At 35.0% G+C, this 14735-nt stretch overlaps 1 protein-coding gene across 1 annotated transcript in view; it reads right to left on the bottom strand.

Moving 5' to 3' along the window:
• Positions 1–14735, bottom strand: part of LOC106100683 (insulin-like growth factor-binding protein complex acid labile subunit) — a 57445-nt gene that overhangs the window by 6860 nt on the left and 35850 nt on the right. Inside the window, exon 2 of the mRNA XM_013279654.1 lies at positions 10646–10720. The gene's annotated coding sequence lies outside the window, so the exon portion shown is untranslated. The remainder of the gene's footprint in view (positions 1–10645; positions 10721–14735) is intronic.

Raw genomic sequence — 14735 nt, 5'->3', positions numbered from 1 at the left:
ACAACGAAAAGAAAATTAAATTCTTAACAGAGAACCTTGTACAAAGTATCTGTAGTTACCACCCCACAACACGAGCTCGAAGCTTTAAGAATAAAAAGAACTTTATGGCGAACAAACCGTCTACACAATTCCATTTTCTCTTTCATGGTAACGGAGCGAGTCTTAGTGAATCAGCTCGCTCTATGGGCGCCTTTATAAACGCAATAATGAGGAGTGGCAAGCCGGCATTCACCCGTGTGCCCTAACGAGTGCCGTCGTTGAATCGACCATGAAACGGCCGCAAAACTTGACACGCGTTTCGATTATAGGGGTCCCGAATACGCAGTTTTTTCCAAGATTACGATATTGTCTAAAAAAATCCAAGTGCCTCAAATGATAACAAAACAAAATAGAAATATAAAGCATAGATCTTTCTAGAAACTTGTTTAAAATCATTGTATGTTAAGGTTTAACAATATTTTAAACAAACAAATAACATTTTTAACGCCTAAAAAGAATAGCCAACCGTAAACTATCCCGTCGGGGCGGAGCTATAACGCCAAGGGGCTTTCAATGTACACAAACTTGCTTTTGCTTTGACTTTCATCACGGCCGTGGATTAGGCTTACCTCACCTCGATTGAATACGGCCTATGGGTGAATAGTCAATGAACGAATCTAGACTAAACGTACGGTGCAGTTCAAAAGCTTGCAAAATCTAACTCGATTTATGAAGCTTTCTACTCGTGAATGCTTCGTTTAGAACGGTATGAATAACGGTTGTTTCACGATTAAAGCTGGCAGTTTTTAGATTGTGCTTTTTGATTGTGTTTGTCTTTTTAAAATTGGTTAAACAAAGGCTTTCTTTTTTGTTAAATTTTGAGTTACCCTAGAAATGGCTTATAAAGATATTACACGTCAATTTTACCACGTGCTTTATATTTATGAAAGAGAATAATACTAAATGAAAATTCTTTTCCTTGTTCAGTCGGCATCAGAGTAACTTTCGCAACAAGTTTACGTTAGACATTTTCGATCTTACTTTTCCATCGTTGCGAACTTAGTTCATTACTCGAGCGTAACAACAACAACTGCCATGAATTATTTTTCAGTTATTAAGTACGCCGCTCACCGAAATGAGATCTGTAATAAAATTAAAAGTTATCGTTTGCATTATCATAAGTCGTCGGCATTATTACGCGGTAAGAGGCCGACCTATTTAAAGGTGTCGTCTCAGGTAAGTTGAAACGACTCGCTTGCGTAGCTGATATCGAGCGGATCTCGCACTAAGCCCGCCAAATGGTCCCGAACCCAAATGAAGACGCCGCGAAACGCCCATCGCACGGTATACTGCAAAATTAGTCAATCCTATCGCGAATATCTCGAACGAACTCGTCGGGGTTGAATAATGAAATAGCTCATTGAATCGCACTCTATCGGGTGGTGCCGCGATCGAACCCACGCGAAAATCCCAAGGATTCCATGTGAGATATTGAGCTCCTTTGGGCATATTAAATGGAGTGGTTTTAGGCAAATGGGCTGAAGCGCATTCATTGCTTTAAGGGCGAAAATTCATGTTTTTCGATAAATAAAGTACAGCCATAAAATAAATTAGCTCCGTGCTCTATCTTCATTGTAGTTAGTTTCCGTTTATCCGAACGCTTTTACAGATAGAAATCAGTAAGTACTATTGGAAAGAAAAGATTTTCTAAGAAATATCTTATAAGTTATTGGAAATTTAAGATTTGGGTTTATAATTAAATAGTATACGCAGAGAATTATTAAAAAAATGAGTTTTAATACTTTTTTATTCGTCTTAAGTAATTTTAATTCAATATTTAACAAAGATACCTTGATTCAGTATGGAATTTCAGCAAAAATATTTAATAAATTATAATTAGGTTAATTGCTTCACCTGATTTTAATAAAAAAATAGTTTGACGTATAATTAAAAAGAGAGAGCACTGTGCATAGTTACTTAGCGATATTAAAGTAAAATATAATTTGTAATTTTACTTAAAAGCAATGGAAACTACTGCGCTAGTAAAATGTCTAGCGTAGTTGAAAAAGGAAAAGCTTTTATACAGCACGTACGCTACGAATTAGACAACGGAAGTGAAACGTTTCTGCACCTGTTATTTCTAATTTTCATTTTCAACGCTAGCGGTTTAATAACGAAATTTTCAATTATAACTTCTTCGTCGTATGTTCGTTTACATAACTTCTTGTTATGGACATTAAACAATTTTGTTTTACGTTATTTAAATAGTAACACAAAGGTATAGAATTGTCAATATCATAATTGATTTATTAATTGCAAGAAACTGCTCAACTAAAAAAGCATCTTTATATTATACATTGGTATAGCTAATTGACAATACAACTAAGTAAATTGCAGTATTTTAACGTAGAATATCTTGAATAGAGATTTTTAGTATTAAATATTATCTGCAATATCCAATAAAATTTCCAGCTAATACAATTCTTTCAATTTAAGTTAGAGGTTCACGAATCGTCCGATACCGGCGGCGCAAAGCTCGCACGCCCGCACGGGGCTTAGTTCGCTACCTACTGCAAGCGTAACTTGCAACAAAATCCGACGTTTACGTTTCTATTCCATATTGCATACGAGAGATTGCCCGTAACGTATTCCGAGTTTCCGAGACGTGTAGGTGTAGGGTGCGCGGTGGCGACAGTAATGCCTTTTATGAATGAACGAATGAATGGAAGGATTTCAATTCCAACTAACCATGGGTCTGAGCAAAAGCGCAACTCAGCGTGCCGTAATTCTATGGGATTTCGCGCAGACTTTTTAAAACGAAAAAGGGCTTGGTTTACCGACGATAAATTTAGACTAGCAGTTTGCTCATTTTATATTCTTATTGCTGAAACAAAATGCTCTTACTTTAAACATCTCTTGTAAGTTTGTTAATTGAATTATTTTTACCGCGCTTTACATTTAAAATAGTTAAGATAGACTAATTAGCGATTTATTATTTATGTTCTGAATAATTTTAGCTATTAATAGAGTAAAGATTTTTAATGTACGAATTTCACTTAATACGATTACACATACATAGTAAGTTCATACGTTTGTAAATTTAAAGAATTCAGAAGTATTCAACTTGTTTAGAAATTCAATTAGCTTCGGTCACTTCAAGAAAATTTTCACATAATGAGTAATTGAAATAGATAAGACGCAGGTCACGTTTATGAAAGTTCTTTGTATAAAGATATTAACGTCGTTTAATATTTTATGGGTGATACAACGGAAACCAAACGCGTGGATTGTTTTATCGATGCTTAATTAAAACAAAACACTGATTAAAAATAATTGCTTATATGATAACTGTTGGTTATCATTTTTGAATGACATATCTGTTTAATAAGTTTGTTTTTAAATAAAATTGCAATAAACCAGGCATGAAGACATTAAACCCTCGCTGTTATTAATTAAGCGAATAAATAGAATAGTTTTGTAACTAATAGTTACCATTCACTTTCAATAAAGAGTTTCATAATTGACAATTACGATCGGTATTGTATGTCACGAGCTATCCAATTTCGCGTCGGTCGATTAATATTTTAAGCCCATTACGATAATTAAATAGTCTTATTCTGAACTGAAACAGTCCGCAATACCTGTGGGAGTTTTTCTAATCATTCAATTTACGAGACCTTCACAAGGTATTTATTAATCAATATGTCTCCAAATTGTTGGCAACGCTCAAAGGCCATATCGAGCTGATTAATTCGATTTACCCTTTGGACGCTGATTGCGATATCGAGACCCCAAACAGCTTTCCACTTACATAACGTGTTAATCAAACCGTTTGCTATCACCTTGGGAAAAGAAAATACGGAGATACTATCTTGTATTTTAGCTAGAAAGAGGGAAACTAGGGAGGTCAATTCATCTAGTTTGGCTAGTTGAACAAGTTATCAAATCATTAGTATTTTAACGTAATTTTTTAGGAGATAATGCAAATAACTAGTTAAAACATTACATATGTCAATGAAAGAAATTTTATGTTTTCTTTTGGCAACGCCGATACCTCCGCTGGCTGACAATTTAAATCATACTTTCTCTTTAATTAAACATCAAAGTGAAATATACACAACTAATAAATAAAGAACAATACCTGATTCGACATTGTTATCTTTTAATTACGACTTAAACATTATTCATTATATTAATATCACAATAAACGAGCGAATAAATAAAACGCAATGGAATTGCAGAAAGTTCAATTCACGCAACTCGTATCACTGGAACGATGCAAAGTAAAAACGAATAAAAAGAAAACTGTAACAAGTCTTTGAAATTCTATAGCGGGTACGCATCCTGCCTTCCATTGCCCATTGGAGTAGAAATGATTGTAAAAACGTGAATGCGTTGTAAGTACCGTAACGTCGCCTGCGCTTGCATGCAACCTGGTTGAAGCACATCAGCTGCTTCCTTTCATAGAGATCATCGGCCAATAAAGACAAAGCAAGCTGAGATTTCATACAACTTTTTATACTTAACTAACTGTATTTAAATATTGACTTAATATCAACTTTGAATACATATTAAATATTTAAATAAAGCTTTTTGTGTAATTATTTACTTTTATTTCAAATTTAACTTTATCGAAAAAAGTTCAATTACATTCTGTATACAATTTTTTAATTAACTAAAACTAGACAAGGATGTTCACCCCGCTATAAATTTATCGAGGATTCTAGAAAAAAGATGTCTGAAACTGGAAAACGAAAATCAATCCAATACAAATGGCATGGCCTACTACAAATTTATTGAGTGTACTAGCTTTTGCCCGCGACTCCGTCCGCGTGAAATAAAAAAAAACAATACTAAGTAGCCTATGTGTTCTTCCACACTATGCTCTACATCTATGCGAAATTTCATCGAGATCCGTTCAGCAGTTTAGGGTACAAACTCTAACAAACATCCATTCATCCATTTAAACTTTCGCATTAATAATGTTACTAAGATTATATAATAAAAGGCGAGGAATAAAGTCGATGTAAACGAGGCAAATGATATGAAGCGTATCCGAAGATCTCCCACGAGGCTTTCCCAGCTACCACAGTAACAGCAGCCCCGTTATCCGATGATGATACCATGTTATACGAGTCGACAGCCCTGTATCGAATGTCGCATGGTTTGTCTCCTTTTATATAAAAAGTCAACGCCTTTATTCCAACACGTTGCGTATTTACTGCGTGAGAACTTGGTACAATATATCATGTGTTATTTGGGTAATTGTTCAATAGCTTATCTGCATTAAATAATTCTTAGCAAAAACTTTCATCCTTTACTTAAGACCGATACTACGTTATGTAGTTCTTACGCAACCGCTACGCTTGTTTGTATTTTAAATTGTACTATGGCTTTATAAACTGCACTTAAAATAAAAAGTGTGCTAAATCTTTAATGCTAGCAAATATTTCACACTTGATTTTCGTTCTAAATCTGAGATATTACATTCTCAATGTAATAAAAAACAAAACTAAGATTACGATAACCGACTAGAAAAAAGTGTAATGTGGTTAAAAAAACCATCAAGAGATTCATTCGGATCAAATATAGATTAAACGAAATTTGTAACGTTCCCACCGTTTCGCTTCACCGCCCGTGAATATAACATTACAAAACTTCCACAATAATCTCTCTCGACAACCAATACAACAATTATAACATTCGTCACGACCTCTACAGCGATTCAGTCCAGTAAAGTAACATGCGGCGAAGTTATTCGTAACATTGTTATGAATTTGACTCGCAATCTTAACGGAATCAAAACAAAAACATTTAATTTTACGTTACATAAACACCCAACAATACAAAATCTGATTTGAGTACGAGATTTAAAATAGACAAGTAATAAATAACATCTGAATCCTACCAAGGCACATAAATTATCAAGATTAAATTTGAAAACTTTTATATTTTTTATAACGAGCGCTGTATCTAACTTCCGCAAGATTCTTAGGAACGCCATTGTCACGATCCACCGTACCTTTTGTTTGTTTCTCATTTATAAATTCAAAGAGCAGGATACATACGTAGTGGGTACATTCGCCCGGGTTGTGTTCTCTTTAGACTAACATATTCTGGTGTACTTTATGCGGTACCGGTACCGCTAGGTGAACAGTGTATTTACAAAACATTATTCGTTCGGAGCGCAACAACGCAAAACATTCTCATACCACGTTCGAGTAGACCCTATAATACAGTTCAGCGGTGCAAATGTTCGCCGCGAGTTCGTATCTACACATGATGTAACAATTTAACAAAGAAACTATATCGTACGCGAGACCAAGGTACAAATAGTCCGCCCCATTCGAATTCACGACGAGTCAACGTATTTGTAATTCAACACGGAGTCCCCGTGCGGCTACGTATTGTTTCATCTACGACCGCTTAAGGGGAAGCTCTTTGTTCTTCGAAACATTTATAAGTCGCGAATAATTTATTAGTATCGCATGGCGCTAACAAAATTAGTAGACCGCGATATCATACGATTCACGTATACCCTTAGCTCTTGTACAGGTATTTTGATGTTAACATTTTCGTCTGCATGTGCATGCGCTTTTCAGTTCACGGCTCATATGTATGCAACGCTCGCCTCAGACTAGTTAAAGTGAATGCACGTTATTTGCATTCCAACAATCGCGAAACAAAGACGAATAATGAGAATAAAACTGGAAGTGGCACCGATCGCCGTTTAACTTTAAATTGAAGTCGCAACCGTAGTCTAGACGCGAACGCAATTCTGCATCAAATGTACTCAATTTGTTACTTTTTTATTTTCTTTATCTGTTGACTACACGTTATCCCTTGTTGGATAATCCAATAAAGCGAATTAGAAAATGGCAACTTTAGACAAATAAATTCTAGAACTACTTAATACCGTAAGTATATTTACGATATTAAATAAATAAATCGCTTAGTTTAAAATGTAGTTCTTTGGCCTTAGGCAATCAGAGTATGTCGTACGTAAACCAATTTAGGCAGGAGTGTAATTCCAAGCAGTATGGGACAGTAAACCGCTGTTGAGATGACGTACGTGGGCTCTGGACGAGGAGATGCTCTTCGTTAGGGCAGCGGGGCAGCGGTGTAGAGGGGGAGCGGGTCTGAGCGATGGCTTTATGGGACAATTTGCATTTACACGAGCCGGAGCACAGATTACGCCCGCACTTATCCGCCTGCCGAAATGACTCGCACACCTCCCCGCGGCGAACGCGACCGAACAAGCCTTTGTTTATATTTCCGACGAATTTTTCACCCGCCATTTATTTTGACGGGCCATTTCTAAAACATGATGGCTCTTAAAACGGAAACACTGTGGTGTTTTATTTTATATTCGTTTGAGAATTTTATCTGACCGATTGCTTAATAACGTAGTGGTTTGGACTTCGACATTCAAGACAACTGGACTAATGCTGCCGAATTGTTTAAAACTAAACATTTTAAAAATGTATTTAGCAATGAAATATTATATATGAATTCTTTTAAGAAACATCAGATACGTTCAATCTGAAAAAAAAATGTAAAATTTCGAACAAAATAAAACACCTCATACACTCAAAAATAAAGGATGAATAAAGAAGTACACTGGAGAGGTACGTATAACTAACGTGAATGGGCCATTTATAAATCCCTGCTGACCCACTTTTAGATAACCACCTTTGAATCGCTCTGACAAAAGCATGTCGATCGAGGAACATAATGTCTGACCGGCCGTCTGAGCCTCAATTTAGAGCCCGCATGAGCCTATCGAAATCAGAACATCGAACAATGAAAAATGTGATATGACTGAATGGTGAATTTAAAAAAAAAAACTTCCAAGTATTAAAATTAAAATTCTTTTAAAACTTGTGACTTTTGTAGCCTCTCTACCTTTAATTTTTTAGTAAAACATTTTAGAAATTCCTGTAAAATTTTTCATATCCCAGAGAACAATTTGTACTAATTATCGTTTACTCCTTATGTTTACAGCATAAATTATATAAATAATATTATTTAGTTAAAGGATGTCTAATCGAGTTCATTTACTTTATGATAATGTTTGTAAAATTAAATGCCATATCCCAATTTTGTAACTCCACGTGTAAATTCATTGTCGAGTCCGGGATCGGCTATTTGCCGCGCTGTCGCCACTGAATATAGGTGCACGACACGATACCCTTAATCAGGGCAACTGATACGTGATACAGCCAAACTTTAATTTGTATTATAATTAAATGAACACCCTTTATGTAAACAACTACATTATTTTGTACTATAAATATAAAGTCGAATAAGAAAATAAAAACACTCTGTACACAATTTGAATTGAATGTTTCTTTTCATGCAACATTTCTCGAAGTATGCGTGCGCAGTCTATTATAATAATAGGATGATTTAACGATATGTTATTACCACTATTATAACCTTATATGAATTAATCAAAAGCGTGTTTTAACAATGTTATTTTACATCTTAGACATCAGCCGCATCACATTAAATTAAAAACGACTATAATTAAAAATAAACAGCCATAAAGAGAAGAAGGTTTATTTTTAAAAACATAACGACTTAAAAAAAAACTCGAGCACGTTGCTCTCAACAATGTTAAACACACATCGTTCAAATATGTCCCTTTAAATTATACGTAGGGGAGATGCTGTGAGGAATGATCGGTCATATATCGTGTTTAAAACAAGTTGACAATACGTTTCTGTTTCTGTAAGAACAATCAAACGAGATCCATCTTAAATGGGGGCTATTTATTTCCTTAAAACCTTTAATAAATTACGTTTAACATTCATCGATCACAATAATAGTTTTGTTAACAATAAGATAAGTTCTTGTTCACGGTACTTGGATTTATTTGAATTCAACGAAATATTGCATTGGGAGAACATCAGTTTACGGGCGTACGCCTTGAGTTTTATTGTATACGAGCATACGGCAATTTGAAGAGGTGATTTACAATGTGAGAGACCGTGAAATACGACATAACAAAGAATCTTAAATGTACGATACTAAACATCTTCTATAGACTTCTCTAATATTTACAACTAAGCTTTAGTTAAGTAATAAAATTCTCAAGACCACTCAGGTACCTTGGCCATTTAAGCAAATCCTTAGCGGAAAAATTAACCTTAAAGCTTACATAAACCAAATTCACCATAGAAGCATAAGTATAAGAATAAAAGCGACCTTTGTATAAAATTTGTCATTTTTACTAATTTCACAAATACAAATAAAATAATAACAGTCCATTTTAATTACAAAAGTTACACCCATTTCAAGTCTGTTTTGGGAGTGACATTGAGACGCCACATTTTTATCTCCGGGGGCGTAATGTGTCACAGTAAATACCAAAGCGCTCAATGTAAACGCATAACAAATTCGACGAAGTGGATTTACAGTAAGCGAACTAAACATGGCTGCATAAAACAAATAACAAAACATTTTGAACTTTGTCACAGTTCTGTTGAAGAGCTCAAGAATGCGAAATGTTTTACATGTGTGTTAAATCCAATAAGTAAATTAGAAATAACCAAGGATTCTAAGAATAACTTGTACATTCGTAACACTGCAAAAACTTATTTTTACGTGAATTCAGTAAAAATATTCGTTACAACTAAACATAATGTCATTTTAGTAAATACTGCAGCGTTGGCAAGACTTTGTATGTCAACTAAATATTCACGAATAAAATAGATTATTTGTATTTATCCAGAGGTTTGTTTTTCACTTAGTAACATGCGCACGAGTGTTAGACGGTTACAACTCTACAAGAAATGCTGGTAAAGGCTAAACAACCGGCAACTGTCCACCGTAATTACGTCGAAGGTATTGACGTCCAGGGAATGTGGTCGTGCAATCTTCCAAGATTGGACACGCTTACCATCTCAGTGCACCTTGCACCGTATCCTTTACAAATCAGACACATATAATCAGAGTCACCTAGCAATTTCTAGCATAAATTGACTACGTTCTATTCCAGACTTCACATTACATAATATTACACTAATTATAAGCAGATGTTTTTTTGTTATTGTTTGTTAAAATGTGACTGACAATTTTGCAAATGATTAAAAAAACGTAAAAAAAAAAACAAACATTTATAAAGTAAAAAACGTGGCAAAAATAAAATAAGAATAGAAAGCGTGCAACCAAATAGTTGGTAGTTGTTGTGCGGAACAGTTTTTCAATCTGGCAACAAATGGTTGTACATTCACAGAGGTTACGGCGCACAGAACATTGTACAAATGACTGGAGCAGGTGTTGCTTTATTGAAAAAACAGATACAAATTACCCCTTCTTCTACCTCCTTGGATAGAAGCTCATTTGGAGTAAGGGTAAGAAAACACGAGTAGCGTTGTACTTAGTATTTAATTATTAAGTATGTAGGAGTCCTTACTAACCTAATCGAACTATTTCGATTTAAGTAGACATTTAAAAATGTACAAAGGTCTTGGTTAAAATATTCTTTTATCTAGCTACTAGATTTCCTAACCTAAAACGAGATCGTATATTTCTAGAGAACGGCCAGTGTGTATCGTACAAATATTGGCATCGGCTTTGAACCAATTTCGGTAGACGAGTCCTGTGAGCCGGGTGTAGTACCCACAGGGCGGGCGTTATATGCAAACTTAATTTCACTCACCTAAGATGTGGCCGGTTATTCGATGTTATAACATTCCGTTACACAAAGTCATAAGCGTGATACAGCTTTCATATCCTGGAACAAATTGAAGCGAATTAGTATAAATATTTCTATGAGACATACTAATAATTATCTTCAACAATGTGGCATTAATAAAATTTATAAATACGTAAAAGTACTGTCCTATATATGTAATGGACTTAACCCATCTTTATTACCTCTTTGGATAACCGTTACCACCATTATTCAGTGCCGATAAAGAGAGAATCTACCCTTAAATGCCTATAAAAGTAGACCTTCATAAACAAGCAATATCTCTTTTACACATCATAATAAAATAATTTTCTTTATTATTTCACAAAAAAAAAAAACGCTTGGTTGTTACTCCGTTAGCAAATTCTCGTAATGTCAAATATTTCAAAATGAAAACTGAATGCACCAGTTGGACGGAAGGAAATAAAATATTTTATATTAAAATACAATTGCGATTTCAGTGAGGTAAAGTCAAACGGCGCCCGCATCGCTCGGATGTTGCGCGATAAAACTTCGCCGGCGGATCGCGTCGAATTGTGAAACAAAGCGTTGAGGGAAGTCGGCATTGAGGCGAGGCGAGGGCTGCACAGGTGTGCCGGCCGATTCGCGCCTCCTCTAATCAACCGGAAATGTTTGCTCCGACGACCCGACGGTTCTAACACATACTCCTAACAACACAGACCGGTCCGCGCGCCGACACCCGTCCATTCAACCGAATGTCACCCGCGACGGAATTTGAAACGACATCGCAATCGGTCAATACCAACTGGACTGCGACAGACCTGTCTATTTATCCGCTTGACTCCCCACACAAAAGGCTTTCCATCTCGACTTTAGCTCTTTTATAATGTCGAAGCTCGCCTCCTCTCATGATAAGACGAAAAAGAAACAACGAGCCGCGATAAAACAAGAATGAATAAGTACTCCCGCATTCAATTTAACAATCTCCAAAGTTACATCACGGGTTCGAGTTAATGTAGTCGGTCAAACAAAGCGTTGGGTCTTTAAGCTTATCTAGGAGAGAGCGAGTCGTGTTGCGTGCGGCGGGCGTCGGCGTTGGCGGCGGCGGGCGAGGTGCAAAACACGCGCCGATGTGCAGATAGCGCTCAGCATTCTTTTGTTTCGCGGAGGGATGAGCGCCGCTCGTTAGTGCTCGGATCTGTGTAAACCTTTTGACACTTTGCTAAAGGGTTCATTTCGTCTGATTAATGTTGTAATTCCTTCAGTTGCGCGAACAAAAAAGACGCTCGGAGCATTTATACTGTGACGGCTCGTGAGCGGAAGAAAAATGAGGAGAATTTATCGTAGCTGTATATCGTAACCGAGCGGACGACGGGTCGCTGTTAGTATAAACGAAACGTAGTTAAAGTTGAGAATAAACGTGGACTAGAATAATTCTTAGATTCTACATTTCTATTTTTCCACCCGTTCGAACGTAAGCAACGTTTTAGTGAGATAACATATAATACTTATCACTCTTTGTAGCTGATGAAGATAGGTAACACGAAAGATCGCGTGAAGCGTTGCCTCGGGAGGATCCTAAATGCAACACCCGACAGGCAACAACACGCTTGCTCATTAATAGATAATAACATTTCAACTACAGTTATATTTCGTTTGTATAAAATAATTTACTCTATCTAAAAATAAATCAACTGTATTTATTTTACTGCATTAACAACGTAATTATTAAATATACTATTTGATATTAACTTTTAGTCATTCAAAAATAAACAATATTTTCATGTCATTATCTTTTAAATAAAATTATTCGTCAAGCATATACTCGACAGTGTATTTCAAGTGGGTATACTTGTTAAAATATTCATTTAATATTATTAAAAATTACTGCAACACTTGCCACAAAGGCCGTCACCTAACAATCTAGCTCATTACTGAGAATACCTTTGCGTAATTGGAAAAAAAAAATCTTAATTCCGGGTATGACTCCGTAAATGCGTTAACGAGGTAACTCTACGGATGAATATAACAAAGTTATAAGCAACTAGTTTAGGTAAAGCGCTTTCAAGCGGTGCCGTCTCCGGCTTCTTAATTTTCTTTGCAAGCTCTTTTAAATTTTCCATCGCTTTTAAGATTTGCTACTTCAAAACGCTGCGCCCGTAACGAATTATGTAGTTGCTATGCTGTGTTATTTGTAGCGAGCATTCTATCATTTGAACGGAATTAAATTAATGACATACATTTTTAATGCGAAGTTAGTTAAAAGATTATGACGTATGACCTCGTGCCCTGTAACCTAGTTTAATATAGAAATATAGACAAATGCCTATGTCATCTATTAAAAAAACAGAGCTTATTCATTTACTACATTCCAAATGGAGATTATATTCTATATAAAGCGGCTTTACTTAAACATCAGATTATAACAAAATATGATAGTAATAATGTTTAAAATCCTTATAAAATTTAACTACAATAGGCTATTGAAATGATTATAGCTTCGATCTGTATGATGTTAATATTTGTATGTCTTGTGGTTTACTTTTATTGCGCTATATTTTCAACGATTTGTCCTTACTGAAGTTATGGCGTGAAACGTGGGCCGGCAACTAAATGTAGGCGGTTTTATTTACAAAGGGAAATATCCGTTGCACTTGTAAAGAAACTGGTTTCAGTGTATCGATCGGATCGTTTCAAAGATATATAAATAGTTTAGTCGTCGTGTTCTTTAGTGAATCGGCAGGTTAATATGTAAATGAGATAAGCTTGTTCGTATCTATGAATTCATTTCATGTATCTCAGTCATTCGCAACGGATTCGATATCATTATCTTTTATGCTTTATGACTTAGCTTGGGACAATTTATCATTATTGATATGTGAGATAAAAGCGACATTTCCTTAATCATTATGTCTTGTTGCAAGATAATGATGTAATTTTCTTGTTAAGTTGTTCAATTAAGTATCTAATAGTTGCTACACGTTCAGACATCACGGGTCCGACTGCATATTGCTATCAGTAATGTTTCAAACTATCTACATAATTCATTGCTGTGATAAAACAGATTTAGTCTCTGTCGACGAACTCGTTGCGTGTCGATTTAATTACATGTCCATTCGATTTATCTAACTTTACTTCGAACTGTAATAAATTTACAAATATTCATTAGCATAGGAAATTGTTAAAAAGTAATTTACCAGTCACCTTCTTATTTGGAAAGCATTCTAATAAGCCAAGATGATATAAAACTGCATTTGAAATTCCAACTATAAAATCTCAATGTAGATGTTTATGATTGTTTTTAATAAGATTACATTTAAGATGCATTGTTTAAGTAATAAAAAAACTATATATAAGTGTCTTATGGTTGCTTGAATTTGTGATTGATATTGACTGAAACGATATTTAAACATTTACACCAAATTCCCTTAAAATTTCGATTGCCTTTCATATTGTAACCGGTGCTTACGAAGCGAAGTGTTTTAAATTTCCATCATTCGGCCGTTAATTGATTATTAGAGAGATAAATTGTACAGAACTTTATTCAATTATTTTTAATATAATTAGCTATCAACCTTGTTTTCCACTTAACACTGTCAATGTGCTCCGAAGGCATTCTAGTTTCGTTATAAAAAGACGAGATGTACTTACAGAATAAGTCAACCTGTCAAAACATCAGAATTAATTCTAAGAAAATGCTCGTACAAGCCGTCTCAGAGCACTCGACGTCTGCCATGTTAATAACAACTTGTGAAACTTCAACGCAACATAATTATATACCTGAGTTATTAATAAAAAGAATTGCAGACCTCTTATACAATTAATACAATAACTTTCTACAGCGTTTCTTTAATTATTAGAATTAGTTGTTATTATTTTTAAAGTTAATAAATGCTGAGATTAATACTACACATATTTATGTAGTAAATCAATGTAAAATATAAATTGACACTGAAAGAAGTGCATAGAAAACGTTTATTACGATTTCGACTATGCATATTGTCAAGTGCCATTTTCACAAACTTAAGGAAAATTGTAAATAACTGTAGGTACAAACGCTTATCTCTTTACGCACAATATGCACAGTAGAGTAATA

Source organism: Papilio polytes, unplaced genomic scaffold (assembly GCF_000836215.1).
Source record: "Papilio polytes unplaced genomic scaffold, Ppol_1.0 DF824047.1, whole genome shotgun sequence".
NCBI lineage: Eukaryota > Metazoa > Arthropoda > Insecta > Lepidoptera > Papilionidae > Papilio > Papilio polytes.
Note: the sequence above shows the minus strand (reverse complement) of the source record. Positions and strands in the feature narration are given on the sequence as shown.